We start from the raw sequence: 16,390 nt of genomic DNA on the forward strand, positions 1-16,390 counted from the left end.
CATGTTTGGCATGAATTCTATTACATACCAAAGAAAAATACAGTCAAGTCTTAAACATCCACTCAAATTTTGATTTTTCCATTTTAAATCATTCATAATGTAAAAATAACAAATTGGGAGCTTTATTACTTATATGTTGTATCTAGGGTTATGACAAAAACAAAACAAAACAAATAAAATCAAAACAAAACAAAACACACACTCTGACCAAAGACTTGGTAGACAAACTAAGAACATAAAAATGAAAAATTAAACACGGAAGTACTTTATTGCCAGACCAGCTATTTACTATCAATCTTACTAGGATATGTCATCAGGACAAAGGTATAAAAATAAAAGTATGTGATATCCTGGATAATTCTCAAACATTATCTTTAAAACATTTTGTGATTGAAACTGCTACTATATAAGGTCTGGAGCATGGCATTTATAGACATCACAATAATTCATAGGTTTATTAAGCATTTAACTATATCTAGTCAGTGTTCAAAGTCTGAAGTTGTTTTAGGAACTCAAAAAAACACCAGAAGTACTATTATTATTTCCATTTTATAGATGATGAAACTGGGACACTTAGAAGAGTCACACAGACAGTAATAGGATTTGAATCTGGGCAGCTGAAACCCATTACCTGTAGTGAGTAAAAGTCTGGTCCCAACAACATCGCTTACCAGTTCTGAGACTTTGGTTAAGTCACGTAATTCACTGGGCCTCAGTTCCATGATTGAATAATGGCAATAATGATACCCGCTGCTAGGAGCTGTTGGGACAAACCAGTGAGGGAAAGTATGTGAATGCCCTAAGCTTGAGTATGTAGGGAATACAAAGGCAAATAAGGCATGTTCCTACCCTCTTCCAAGACCTTACAATCGACCTTGATTAGAGGTAAATACAATTCAGTATCATAAATTTGACACTTCTCTGGAATTCAGTAACCAGGGGGTGGAATATTAACTATTGTACTAATTTCTATGAAGTCAGTGGGCATGCAGCTTTAAACCCTTCCTCTCCTCTTTTTGGATTTTTCTTGCTAGCTTAGAAACTCATACATGAATCTACTTTCCCAAATCCTGGATCTGCACACAGCTAGTCTTGGTCTCATATTATTTTCAAAATCAACAGTCTTCACAGATATTGTTTAGAGCAACTCATCTCTACAGTTTTCAACTCTAATTTACTGGCAAATTCTACTTCATTTTCTCCTTTAAAAATATTTATTAAATAGCTAATATAAACAAAACATTGTGGTAGGCCATGGGAAACAAAAAGACAGCAAAATGTGGTCTGAGCCCTCAAATAGCTTTATAATAAAAATTAATGGTTTCCAAGTTATTTATATTATAGACCTCCAACAACCACAGAAATGCAAGTTGCATTATTTGTAGATTGAGTAACACACTTTAGAAATTAAATGTATAATTATTTTTTTATGTTTATTTATTTATTTTGAGAGAGAGAATCCCAAGAATCCATGCTGTTAGAGCAGAGTCTGACATGAGGCCTGACCTCATGAACCTGTATATCATGACCTGAGCTGAAATCAAGAGTGGGATGCTTAACTGACTAAGCCACCCAGGTGTCCCAATGGATAGTTATTTTTTAAATGTAGTGAGATAACTCTTATGACTAACAAAATAAAAATTCATGAATGTATACTTGTTTTTTTGTCATGAAGTTTGTTACTCAGAATCATTAAGAAGGACAGTCCATCATGGATCCTGAATATATTCCTGCACAGGGCTGAGTGTGTCAGACTGCAAGACTTAACCATTTTCTAGTCCTGAGCTATTTCTGTAGTTAATTATACAGGCAATTAGTTGGTCAAGAGAATCACACCCTGACTTCCTTATAACTCCACGCTCCCTGGAGGAAGGAGGACTAGCTGTTTGTTACTTGCTGCAATGTTTGCTGCTTACTTGAAAATAATGCTGGGCCTTGTCCCTGGGATTCTCACTTGTGAAGCAAACCCACTGCATAGGTAACATCTATGTGGACCTGGAACATTGCCCTGGTGAGACTGGGGACAAAGGCTAAGAACACATACATGCTGATGCTCATGCTTTTTCTTGTGCTACCAGAATGAAAATGTCCTTTGTCTCTGGTCTAGGACTCTCTGGTCTTCCAACAGCATCCATGCTGCAGTAACAGGCTAACGAATTAGCTTGTAAGTAGGTGAAAATCTTAGACCCTTCATCATTCCTGACAGAGCTGGAGATCTTCAACATTTAGTTTTTAAAACATTGAAATGATTTCTGGTACTCAACAGACTAAGAATCATTGGTCTTAGAACTTAGATAAATCAAACGGTATTAATCAAAAGACTTATATGAGTTAATAAAAGGAGAAGCATTGGAGAAGAATAGGATGACCATGAACAAAGATGTGGTGTGCAGTGAGAAGACAAAGGTATGGAGTAAAAGAAATGTGACAAGAGTATAGGATCAAAAATCATCTGGGGTCACACTTTGGACCATGATGAATGTCAGCCATTGGGGAGCCCTTGGAGGTTTTCTAGCAAGAAAATGATATGATTAGTTTTTCTCTAGGAAAATTAATTTTTCAGTAGGGAGAGAATAGATGAGACTGAATATTGGAGACTAATTAGGAAGGTCTGAAAATAGTTTCAGTGCAAATTCTAAACACTAGTGCAAAAGCAATAACAAGAGATGGACAGATTTAGACTTTCTGTGGAGAAAGATGGGATGGGTTTCTAACTGGTTAACTTTATAAAGGGATTAAGGAGGAAAGAGTAAAAGAAGACTAACGTTTTGAGCCCGGAAGTAGGAGATAGTGACAACATTGAAAAAATTCAGAGAACTACAAGGGAGATTCTGAGGTGAGGGGAAGATATTGGGTTTACTTTGATCTGGTTTTGATTTGAAGTAGCCTATGCAATCAGACTGTCTTCTTTTCTTTCTCTCCCCTTTACTCCCTCCTTCCCTTTCTTATTTCCATCTATCCATCCATCTGTTGTCAAACATTTGATTATTGCCAATCTTTTCTTGGGAACAGAAATATAAATAAGTCACAATCTAAAAAAGTAAAAAGGTAGATTTAAAATTTCAGTATAATGTGATGAACTACTTCATAAAGATTAATATATGCTATAAATGCAGAAAAGGAACAGCTAACTCTAATGGAATTGGAGAATTCATTTCAGGAGAAGATATTTGAGTTGGGTATTAAACACTGAGTAGGAGCTTATGAGGATGAAAAGACCTATGGGAAAATAGAATATTCGAAGGGAGAGGGAACAGGAAATAATGTGTGCACTGTACAACCAGGTAGAAACAAATGCCCAAGAGGTTGGCAGTGAAAGACTAGAGAAACAGCTCTACATGTCAATTCTATAAGATTTTACTAGTTTCTATTTGAACATAATGATTACAGCTTAAATTTACTATGTGCTTACTATGTATCAGGCTCCTTTTTATAAAAATAATTTTATATGCGTTAATCTTGATAATGCTCAAAACAGTGATATTGGGTTTAAGATGAGCAAACTGAGACCAAGAACTTGATCAAAGTCATGGAGCTTATGAAACGTGGTGCCAGGATTTGAACACCCTTAGGGCCAGGATGCCATTTATCTTGTAATCTACATGGGGCTGTGTACAGTGGCCCCAAACCATCCAAACTTTGTTCCAGAATTGCTCTTAGTCATTATGTTATATTTTATCATATTATTAAACTGAAGAAAGCCTCTGGTTATCACTGAAACATACAGAACTAAAGGGACGAATTTGTAGATTTTTCCAGGGTGTACCTCAGATTATCAAAGGTATATGTAACAACAAGAATTAAGAAGATTAGAGACCACTACACAAATGGTTAACTTTAATCACTGGATGGATATCTCTGTCTTTTGAGGGTGAAAAATCAAGGCAACAAGAGGTAACTTTCCCAAACATGGACAATCATTACTTTGGTAAAACTTTAATGTTCACTTCAGTTTGTGGTAAATGACCTACACTTTTCAAGTGACCTCTATTTTGTTTTTTGTTTTTCATGAAGTCTAGAGAGAGAATGGGACTTCACAGTCCTTAATGCCAATACAATTCACTAACCTGAACAGGCAGAAAAATCAGCACAAGTGGGTTTCCCCTCCCTTTATTCTTTCTCACATTTCCATATTATTTTTGAAGCTGTTTTGAGGAATGCAATGATGATTTTTTTTCCTGAGTGTCTATTTTCAATATTCTAACCACAAAGTGAGGAGAACCTCAAATGCTAATAACATTAGCTTGCAAGTTTGCAAGTTTTTTTTGTTTTTTGTTTTGTTTTGTTTTCACCCTTCACACTAATCCTGTGATAAAAGGCCCACTGGAGGGCTGTGTTCAGTGCCTAAAGTGAATGCTTTAAATTTAATGATACAATCAAAATAATTTTTCCCTAGTAACTACTATTGTCCTCATTTGAGTGGATTCCAGTGCAGTTGTTTTTCCTTTTGCACTATGCTTTGTGTATAAACATAAGAGAGATGATTTAGTTCATGTATACCAAGTATCCAACTAATAATTTACTTTGCCTGTTATTTATCTCTGTCAGGATGAATGTCTGCCTCTCTCCTGTTCTTGGTCCTAGGCATTATTCTAATAATGTTAGTTCTGCATTTGGAGAATTCCACATGGAGCTGCTAAAAATTGCTTAGAAGTACTTCATACCAGAAGGTTAAATCTCAAAGAATTTTGGTCTTGCATCTAGTAAGCTAAATTGCTCCCAGCAACATTATATTAATTAATGTCAGGTAAAGCTATTTCCTTTCCTTTGTGCTCAATTCCAAGTACCCCAATAAGCGATTTCAGCCAAGCCAACCACAAACTGATTTGAACAGTACAGGTTGACTGTACTCAAACCACTTGCTATTCTGAAAATAGCTACTTAGTTATAGATTTGACAATATTTTATTACTTTTTAGAATCACTTTTAACAGTAAGCTACCTCTTTTTAAAACAAAAAAACAAAACAACTGGTTTGGAACTGCATGGGTACCATATTTTCCTCTTTTCCCCAGATACTTGTGTAAATGTTGTAAGGTGGAATTAGTCTATATCCAGATAATGTTCTAGCCCTGGAAGATTTTCTGTCCTTTGCAAGCAGTGACCATAATTTTCTTGTTAGCCTTAGCAGGGCAGCAAGGGAGAAGAGCTGAAGGCAAGGGGAGGGAGATGGTAGGTGGGTAAACCACGGCATGCTTACAGCCCACCGAGGCACCATTTCTTCTCTCCCTGAAGTTCTGCCCAGTGAAATACTCAAGCCGTCCTTCCATATGCCCCATGGGTTCTTGGTGGAGCCATGTTTCAGGCCACTCAGTGGGAGCTGGTCCATGTGAAACTGATCAACCCATCAGTCTCATTAAGAGAACATCATGAACCAAGATTTTGATGATAAAAATGCAGTAATACATAGAATATTTGAAATTTAAGTAAAGATGAAATAAACATGTAAAAAAACTAGAGGAGCTTTTAAGGATGAGTCAAGATTCTTTAAACTACAAATATATAAATTACAATGAGTAATTTTTCCTTTTTATCTCTAATATCCTAGCTAACATTTGTTAATCCAAGATCACCCAATACTTGTATCCAGAAATAATTTTCAATCAAGTATTGGGAAATCATCCAGGGGAGTTAAAAATGGGAAAAAAATACATTTACGTTAATACATATCTGTGAATGTGCACACAGACTGCACGCACCTCTCTTTATGCATTCACTACTTTGTTTTACCTTCATACTTTTGGCTTAACTTCTGCATTTTCTTTTGGTATATTTCTAAAGAAATGTTGTATCCAAGGGAAGAAATGTTTTATTGATACACTTTTCAAAAAGAAGAGGGGGAAAAAATCTGAAAAACTAAACAGATTTAAATTGAAACTAGAACAGATACTGATTATATCAACATGATTTTACTGTTGCTACTTTGTGATCTTTTGTCTTATCCACTATGGGAGGCCACAATGAAATCAGTTTTACAATGAGCCTGAATATGAAAGGTGCCTGAAGCTGGACTGTATTTTTTTTTTTTTATTTTTTATTTTTTGATGTTTTATTTGTGTTTGAGAGAGAGAGAGCACGCGAGAACTCCTGAGTATGAGCGGGGGAGGGGCAGAGAGCAAGGGAGACACAGAATCTGAAGCAGGCTCCAGGCTCTGAGCTGTCAGCACAGAGCCTGATGCGGGGCTCAAACTCACGAACCATGAGATCATGAGCTGAGCTGAAGTCTGATGCTTAACTGACTGAGCCACCCAGGTGCTCCTAGGCTGTAATTTTAAAGAGACTGAGCCCTCCTTGCTTTCTAGAATTTATCTCAAAATGATTGATAAAATTAATAGGTCCTGGTTGATAATACAATTTGTGCTGCTGTTTCTGTTAGTAATTTTGGAGGACAGCAGTAGGATGTATTCAGTCCAAACTAAATTTGGATTTCTCCATCGGGCATTAGATGGCAGTATTAATCAAGACATTCACAGTTGACTTATGTTGCAGCTACTTCTAAAGATACTCATAATTCTCCAAGAACGTTTCATGAACTAGCTATTTATTCTGCATTTTTTTTTTCTTCTGCAAAGGGAATCTATAAAATGTACTGCCGGTCTGGTTTTGTAATCTTTTGCCTCTTATATTTACTTTTGTTTTCAGGAAGCTGCTAAAAGACAATCGACTTTATTTCTGGTTGGTTATTTCTGAAGTTAAGTGCCCAAAATGTTTCTTTTGCCAATTTTAAATAGTTTTTTTCTCTTCTTGTGGATAAAACTGCATAAATGTCAATGATTAAAATTTCAAAGTTAGAGAACGGCCAATTTGTAATGGTCATGTGTAATCTCTCCTTTAAACAGTACCATTTGAAAGGGAGCAGAGCACCACTTCTGAGCAGAATCCCTCTCAGCTCTCCACTACCTGTGTCCATGGGTACCTATTAACCCTTCTGGGCCTAAAATTCCTCACCTGTAAGATGGTGATAATGCTAGTTTCTATCTCATAGTCTTGCCATTGAGGATTAAGTAGATGCTTATATGTAAAATACTTAGGACAATTCATGGCATATAGGAAGCACTATGTGTTTGCTGTGAGGACTTGGGAGATACCACTGTATCTGTAACCATAACCCCTCCCCCCCCCCCAAGGTGTGTTTCTATAAAATCAGTCTTTTTTTTTTCTGTCTCAAGTATTTTACAGTATACAAAATATCAGGGATGAAATTCATAAAAAGCAATCTCTCTAGGCTGCCGCTGCCAGGCAGGTTGATGTTCAATGGAGCCAAACAGGAGTCATCAAGGTTTACACGCAACACAATGGGGTATTCTTTTTAACAAGACTAAACGCAACACAATGGGGTATTCTTTTTAACAAGACTAAACGCAGAGGTGATTCTTCCTACTGGAAATGCCATGGAATTAGGTTCCCCCCCACCCCTGCAGCAGAGCAGAGCACAGGACGCAGATTTGGCAGCAGAGAGAGGTGTTGGGCATGCAGTCCTCAGAGAGGAAAAGGCAGCTAGCTGCAGGATGCACATATCCAGAGAGAAGCCATTTTCGGGGACATGAGTAATCCTTGGCAGGCATTCAGAGGGGCACTTTGGAGGAGAGTTTGAAGATCATTTACCAGGCTAGACAAAGACTTGGATATTGAAATGTGAACTTTTGAGATATTGTGGATAACATCTGAGAATTCTCATCACCGGTCCTGGGAGGCATCTGACCCCCATGAAGGGCAGAGTAGGAATATTGTGAGAGACTCTGAGGATGGTAAGCAGAGCCAGGGATCAGAAGAGAATTGTAGATCGGATGCTTAGCATCATACACAGCTAATGGTTTCTACCAATTCTCAGTGAGGAAAAAGTGTATTTGCCATGATATGCATGATAAAAAAATAATAACATAAAAAAATTTTTTTTGTTTATTTTTGACAGACAGACAGACACACACACACACACACACACACACACACACCACAAAGCCAGGGAGGGGCAGAGAGGGAGGGATACAAAGAATCTGCAGCAGGCTCCAGGCTCTGAGCTGTCAGCACAGAGCCGGATGTGGGGCTCCAACTCACAGACCGTGAGATCATGACCTGAGCAGGAGTTGGACTCTTAATCAACTAAGCCACCCAAGAGCCCCAATAGCTAACATTTTTAAATGCTAGGTACACGCCAAGCACTTTATTTGTCTACATCTAATCCACAATAATGTAAAGTGTTCTTTCCTATTATGGTCCTCAGGAGAATACTGAAGCTAAGAGATGTTAAGTAACTTGCCTAAGGTAATTCAGTGTCAGTGCAAAAGTTAACTGATCAGCAAAATTGAATATAAATAAGTCTTTTACCATATCAATCATTCTTCATTAAGTCTTCTATTGTTTTATAAGGTTCTAAGTTAAAAAACCCTTCTAGGTAATTTTTTTTAAGTTTTATTTATTTATTTAGAGACAGGGTGAGAACATGAGCAGGGGAGGGGTAGAGAGAGAGGGAGAGAGAATCCCAAGGAGGTTCCACACTGTCAGTGCTGAGCCTGACGTGGGACTGGAACTCATAGAGAGATCATGACCTGAGCAGAAATCAAGAGTCCTACACTTAACAGACTAAGCCACTCAGGTCTAGGTAATTTTTTAAATACTTTTGGATTGATATAGACAAAGTTGGGGGTGAATGGATTTTACCTAATGATCTCAGTAAAGGTGCTGGGCTCCAAGACCAACAAACAAAGTATGTAGCCTTCTTTATAGAATGTTGCCTTAATAGGACTTACCATGGTGTGGCTGTGCTACTTGTATATGTGTCTGTAGACACACACACGCACACACACACACATATATATAATTTATATTTATATGTATGTAAACATCAACATTCATGTATATGGATCTTGCCTTCTTAATGCTTGCTATATCATCTAATTAAAATTAAATATAGGATAATTTTCATCATTCCAAGGCTGGGATTTCAGGACCCGTAGACATGACTTAGTATATCTTTTAATTTTCTAGGATAAACCATTTACTTCAATATTTAAATTTGACTTTGTCTGCCCTCCTTATTCCCATCCTTCTATGTTATCAAATGGAACCGCATCCAATTCTAATGTTAGTATCTATTAATGGATATCAGGTTTTTCATGTAAACATCCCAAATTAACCTTTCTAATAGAGAGTTAAGCACCTCATTTAGGAGAGATTTTTAAATTTTCAGTAGTCTGAATGAAAGTATCATTTTAAGTCTCCCCGACATCCCCTTTCCTCTCATATTCCATAAAATTTATCATTAGCATTCAATGAAGCTGCCAGGGATGTTTTTTCCTAGTGGTTGCATCTGACACTAAAGGCAAAAAAAAAATGTGACTCATCTGCCACAGTGGTTAGATATAATGTCTGAAACCACTGTTTACAAGGTCCATTAGTGTTTACAGCTCTGCCACTTTCCTTCATGGTCTGCAAAGCATTTTAGCTCAGACTGAGTTATTCTTTCATAGCAACCAATTTTCTATAGTGTGGATATCTCTTTAACTTAGAAAACTCCAAAGGGAGTTCTGGTGTCTTCTATGTATGGCTGGGCAGCAGAGGTCAGTAGACTGTGATTTGTTTGTGGTACAAGGGGAGCTGTGCATCCTGATCTCCGAAGTCAAAATGGTATCACAGATGACAATGTCTGCTCTCTGCCCAACAGTTAGAAAGCTTGTTTTATATTTTCTATCGTACAATTCTGTTTCTCTTTAATAGCACTTGGTACCACTGACACTTCAGACTCCCCATACCTGCAAACACTTCATGCATGAATACATATTGGAAAATGTGATTTGGATGGAGACAAAACTGGGGCTAAAAACATCTATAAAATTTATCTATAAGATGAGTAAAATACTTATTTAGATACTTATTACCCAGGATGTCAAGCAAGGCCAGGACTAGAGGTAAGAAAGGTGTCTGCAGATAAGGCCCAAGCAATATCCGGAATGAAAGCCTCCTTAAAGTTCAGGCCCAGAGCATCTCTCTTACCCTCATTCCATCTCTAGTGTCAAGAACTGGGAAGGGTCTGAGATTTCTCCTACTTGCAAGCTAACAAGTTAGCCTGCTATAGCTTCAAGGATGCTGGTAGGAGACACAAGACTCCTACGTCAAAGACTAAGGACTTTATCACTTATGGCATATGAGGAAGCGTGTTTCACATTCCTTGTCAGCCCCTCTTGCCACCCAAGTCCGCTTGGTGATATAAGCAGCCCAGGTGGATGCTGTGTACAAAGTGGGTTTGCAACACAGCTCAGGAATCCCAAGCTTAAAGAATCCAGAAATTTTATGGTGGACTTTATGCAAAGCTACCCGACTTTTGTCCCAGAGTAAAATTTTATCTTTATTATACTGAGCAGTAAACAAAAATAACAAACAGCAAAAAAAACCCCACAAAAAAACAAAAACAAAAAACAAAAAAAAAACCCTCAATAACAACAACAAACAGCAAAAAACCCTAAACCCATTGTCCTAAGGGGAGATATCACCTCTGCCTTTCAAGGCCCTTTGCTATACAAAGATACTATAGATAAAAGCTGAGTGACTCCACTCATAAAATATGCATATAATTTGTATTTTTCTGTTTGTCTGTGAATGTCTATATTTCCCATATATGGATCTTGAAATACCTCACAGAGAATTGGCCACAGGCGTATTCTGGTTTTTTTTTTCATTTTTTTTTTGTTTTTTCCTTATGTATGTCTTTCCTCCTATCATATATTTTTGTTTTTATTTTATTTTTGCAATATATTTTTAGAACTCACCTCTTGCTTGGAAAAATGTGGCGCTAATCATGTAGGAAGACAACATGGTTTTCATACGTAAAAGTACTGAATCAAAGTTTGAAGCAAAAATTTGATATGGTATTTGCATACCTTTAATAAAATTACAGTCTTCAAAGTCTTTTATTGGTGACTTTTGCTGTTTACCAATGCTCAAAATATGTTTTTCAGCATCAACCTCCTAGGCACCTTCAACCTACACTTTCATCATACATATTATTTTCATGAAGGGATATTGTCATTCAGTAGATTTTAAAAATCACTTCTGCTGAAAATACAGGTTAGAGTTGTGTTTTTACTGCAGGCATAAATGAGACTTTATATGATAGCTGCCCCCAACTGGATTTACCTAGGTATTCTACACTTGACAGTGCTGAATGTGTAGATCTTAAAACACCAAGGTTTCACTGTAGTAGATTATACTCGTGTTGCTACACCTGTTCTTAATTTAAGGGCAAGATGTCTGGATGGCAGGAAGTGACCTTGAAACATGACCATTAATTCCAATAGGATTAAGTTTGAGGAAACAAACATTTGACGGTGAATCAATGGCATTTTTTTCTTCTTCAAAACAGCTACCCACTCTCAAAATGACTGCTTTTCTCCCAAATTTCAATATGGCATTTTGGCCAAAAAAAAAAAAAAAAGCTTATTAAGAGGTACAAACTTCCAGCTATAAATAAATCACAAGGCATACAGCACAGGGAATATAGGGATATAGGGAATACAATATTGTAATAACATTGTATGGTGACAGATGGTAATGCCACTTACCATGGTGAGCATTTTGTAGCGTGTATAAGTGTCAAATCACTATGTTATACATCTGAATCTCATATAATATTGTATGTCAACTATATAGATCAATTAAAAGTAAATAAATTAATTAAAAATACATAATACCATGCTGAAATGAAATCATTTTACATTAATTCCGGATTAAAAGAATCACATATTTCAGAACAGATTGAATGCTAAGTGGAGAACAACTTGTGAACATATCTGTTATTTAGGATTTTTTCTTTTAATAGAATTCATTTTAGCCTCACCACAGCCAAGTAGTATTAGTAATGGCTGTCAGCCAGGACCTAGATATAGCATCATTCAATAGAAATGGGTGCTATAATTCGGATCTTTAAAACTGAAATCTAAGCATACACATTTAGTTTGCTAATGTAATGAAGAATGGTGAACAGGGAGGTGATCCTTATAGGTGAAAAAAATAGCACTGACAACATTAACCAACAATAAACCCCTCCAATGAAATATTTATTTTGAGTGGTTAAAGACATACACCATTTCATGTAGGGATGCATGATTATATAAAAGACAGACATTATTTCCTTTAAAAATAATATATATATAATATATAACATACACAATGTATTATATATAATAAAATATATATTATTATATATAATAAAATATACAATTTTTATTTATATATATTATTTATATATTATTTATATATTATATATATATTTTATATAATTTATATATATTATTATATATAATAGCACATTGTATGTAATATAAGAAAATACACAATATATGTTTTTATGTTTTATTTATTTATTTTTTATATTTGAGAGACAGAGAGAACACAAGATGGGGAGGAAGAGAGAGAGAGAGAGGAAAACACAGAATGTGAAGCAGGCTCCAGGCTCCGAGCTGTTAGCACAGAGCCTGATGCGGGGCTTGAACTCACAAGCAGTCAGATCATGACCTGAGCCAAAGTCAGATGCCCAACCAACTAAGCCACACAGGCGCCCCCCAAAAATGTATATTTAATGCTTACTATTTTGGATGTCCTGGAGCCTTCATGTCATTCAGACTCTTCGCTTTAAAACAGTTGGTATAGTCTCTCCAAATACCTAACCTAGCACATTTGTGGAAAATTGGTGCTACAACTTGGAAAAACCACAAGTAGGAATTAAACAAACAAGCATTTATTAAGTACATACACATTTTTTTTTAAATGATGATTTATTTGGGGGGGGGGCGGGAGGGGAGGAGAGAAAGGGAGAGAAAACCGCAAGCAGGCTCCATGCAGTCAGCTTGGAGCCCGGTATGGGGCTTGATCTCATGAACCATGAGGTGATGACTTGAGCTGAAATCAAGAGTTGGACTTAACTGGCTGAGCTGCCCAGGCACCTCAAATAAGTACACATTTAAGTACATTTTGTGTGCCTATCATGGTGCTCAGGTGATAAATACGAAGATAAATACAGCATTTATTTTCTGTCCCCAAGGAGCTTAGGAAAACAAACTCACAAACAGACACCCTCATATAGACCCAGGGAAACTGGGTGGGGGCTGAATCTAGAATGGGCTGACTTAATATTCCACTTGGAAGGCTGCTGTGGCTCAGATTGGCCATATATAAGAGCTACCCTACATGTCTTTTTGCTTAATGCCAATTAATAACACATATCTGCAAAAAGAGGGAAATCCTACTTTGACCTTTTGGTACATCCCGTAAGCAAATCCCAGTCTTTCATATGAGTTAGAATAAAATGATTTCCCTCCCTCTACTCTTGATAGCTTCCTATCCTGTCTTTTCCCTGCAATGGCCAATACCTCACTCTTCCACAAAATTTCTCAGTGTCCTTATACCACCAGTGTCTGGTGGGTATAGAGTCCCTCACCATGTGAATGTCTAGTCTAGATTGGGGTGTTTTTCTGGAAGGGGTGCTATAGTAAATATTTTTAGTTTGGTGGTCTATCTAGGTCTGTTGTATAGTCTTCTTCGTTTTTTTGTTTATAGCCCTTTCAAAATATTCAAATCATTCTTAGCTTTCAGGGCAGTACAGACCAGCCAATCCCTAATAGTTCACAGCCTTTAGCATGCATCCAAATATTGGATGAATACTGAGGCTTGTTGAAACAGCCCCAGAGTTTCAGATTCAGTGGATCTGGGGTGGGACCTAAGAACTGGCATTTTTTTTAATGTCTTTTTTTTGTTTTTTATGTTTACGTATTTTGAGAGAGAGAGCAAGAGAGAGGTAGGGAGAGAGGGAGAGAGAGAATTCCAAGCTGACTCTGTGCTATAAGCGCAGAGCCTGATGTAGGGCCTGAACTCATGAATCTGAGGTAATGATCTGAGCCGAAATCGAGAGTGGGATGCTTAACTGACTGAACAACCTAGTGCCCCTGAGAACTGGCATTTTAAAAAAAATGTTTATTTTTGAGAGACAGAGTGTGAGTGGGGGAGGGGCAGAGAGACAGGGGAACAGAGGATCTGAATTGGGCTATGTGATGACAGCAGCAAGCCCTACGTGGGGCTTGAACTCAGGAACCATGAGATCATGACCTGAGCCAAAGTTGGCACTCAATGGACTAAGCCACCCAGGCGCAGTCCCGCTCTGCCTTCTTTTTTTTTTTTAAGAGAACTGGCATTTTCAACAAGCTCCCATGTGATGGTGATATTGCTGGTCCTGAAGCCACAAGTTGAGAACTGCTTTAATGTAGTGGTTCTGAATCACGACAACATCTTAGAATCAGCTAAGAAATTACAAAACATCAAAACAAACAAAACCCAAATTATGTCCAGGCCTGTTCCAGAGTATAAAAACAGTTTTTACATTTTAAAATGGTTGATATATATCCAAGCCCGAATCCTGGTACTTTGTACACACACACACACACACACACCTGCATCACACTTCCTTGTCTCCTAGATAATTATTACATGCAGTCAGGCCTAAATGCCATTGTTCTGGCCCTGCTGGACCCCTCCCTTATCCAATAGATACACCAAATATCCTTTCCCCAGCAAACCAATGCTGTGAGCCAGGTAATACCTGATGAACTAAGACATGCTTTCAAGGCACAGGTATACATTTTCCCTTTTACTACCCGAGTTCATCCTTATCCCTCCAACACACAGTAAGTCCTCAGGGACTGGCTTAGTCCAAGTAAAGACAGTCTTATATACTCCAGACTATATAATCTAGCAGAACCTGGGCAAACGGAGGAAGCTACAGTGCATTTGATGCCACTACTGAGGGCACCGAGTGGCACAAGAATGTCAGAACACACAGGTCCTCGTGCCTGTGCCTGTTAGGGGTGTGAGAGGATGTGCCTGTGTGTTCTCAGAAAAAGGATATTTATTTTACCTACTTGATAATTTTGCTCAGCGCTGGTGATGCTCTTGGACTGTTTTCAGGTGCGACTGTAGGGGTGTGTATGTGTGTGTGTGTGGGGGGGGGTGGTAGACTGCTAAAGTAACTTCCGTTGATTCTTTCCAGCAACATGAGCCTTTGCTTTTTCTTTTAAAACCCTACTTAGGAGGTGCTTTCTGGAATGCCTAAGGTCAAAAGTCCAGCAGGGCAGCGCCTCCCTCCCACTATTAAAAATCAGTGTCTGTGAGGAGAGCTGCAGAAGGGTCCAGAAAAGGAGGGACGAGCGAAGTGGAGAACGCGGACGAATGGGGTAGGGGGTGGGGCAAGCCAGGGAGGAGGGGTGCCCACAGTGCTGCGCCTCCGCCCTGCTTCCTGGCGCTCTGAGCAGTGCGTCCGGGCGGCGGCGAGTGGAGCTGGAGCAGGCGGGTTTTCGCCAGCGGGGGCCGCCAGCGCGCGGCTGCTGCTCCCCCAGGGGACTGGGCGTACCACACCCCGGGCTCAGTTCCGAACGCTGACCGTCTGTTCCCGTGCGAGGGCAGGTCCCCGCGTTTCCTGGCCCCCATGGCTTGGGGCTGGGCACTTGCACCCTCGCTGAGGACACGCGCGGCAGCGGCGACAGACTTACGCCTAGTCGCGGAGGGAGCCTCGGCAAGCGACCGGGGAAGTGGCGCGGCCCTCTGGAAGCTTCTTCCAGGAAAGCAGCAGCAGATAGCCCCTTTGCTTCTTGTTTCTCGCTTGTTCCTTTTCTTGCTTCTGGTTTGCGCGGGAGGAGCTGGGCTGCGCAGAGTCCCTGCGGCGCACACCCGGGACGGGGTGGAGGAGGGGGGTGTCGAGTGTGTGTGTGGGGTGTGTGTGTGTGTGTGTGTGTGTGTGTGTGTGTTCTGTCGGAATCTGGCTTCGGTTAGACACTGATCACTTACTCAGTGCTGAACCAGAGCTTTTAAATTTGCCAAAACTTGAATGGTCAACTCCTGGGCAAGATGCTGGGAATGGAGTGGGGTAGAGCTGATGAGAACAGTGGCTGCAGAAGAAAATGCAACTTGCCACTGTTCCTCTTGATCTCGAGAGCACTGTGCTTGACTGCGGTGGTTGAGCTCTCATCAAAAGATGGAAAGTAAACAAGATATTTGGGTTTAAAATTGCCAGTCTGTGGTCTGATGGCTCATCTGACATGGCCTTATCCATGGTCAAGGTCGGATCTTAGGACCACGTTATGATTTTAAAGGCTGCTTAAAAGGTTGTGTGAGAAGCTCACAATAAGGCTTCATAGTTTCTTCATCTGGTCTTTCATTGTACGTTGTTAATCTTCCTTAATGATTCTTATCACACCAAATTATATTTTTTTAACCTTCATTTCATTTTTATATACCTAGTGTCTGGACACAGGTCGCCGAACGTCCTAATGAAGTGGTTCTCAAATTTGATGTGCATGTCAGAATCACCTGGAGGTATTATTAACAGCCTTGGGTCCCACCCTTGATATTTC

General features: G+C 38.9%; 1 long non-coding RNA gene across 7 annotated transcripts in view; it reads right to left on the minus strand.

The window, feature by feature from the left end:
- LOC144612810 (uncharacterized) overlaps positions 1-16,390 on the minus strand; it is a 234,411-nt gene that overhangs the window by 77,220 nt on the left and 140,801 nt on the right. For 5 of the 7 annotated variants that reach the window (XR_013549958.1, XR_013549955.1, XR_013549957.1 and 2 more), the window contains one exon: positions 672-760. The exons of the other annotated variants lie outside the window; for them this stretch is intronic. This is a non-coding gene — a long non-coding RNA (uncharacterized LOC144612810). The remainder of the gene's footprint in view (positions 1-671; positions 761-16,390) is intronic. 7 annotated transcript variants of the gene reach the window in all.

Source organism: Panthera onca, chromosome A1, assembly GCF_046562875.1.
Source record: "Panthera onca isolate mPanOnc1 chromosome A1, mPanOnc1 haplotype 2, whole genome shotgun sequence".
NCBI classification, from domain to species: Eukaryota; Metazoa; Chordata; class Mammalia; order Carnivora; family Felidae; genus Panthera; species Panthera onca.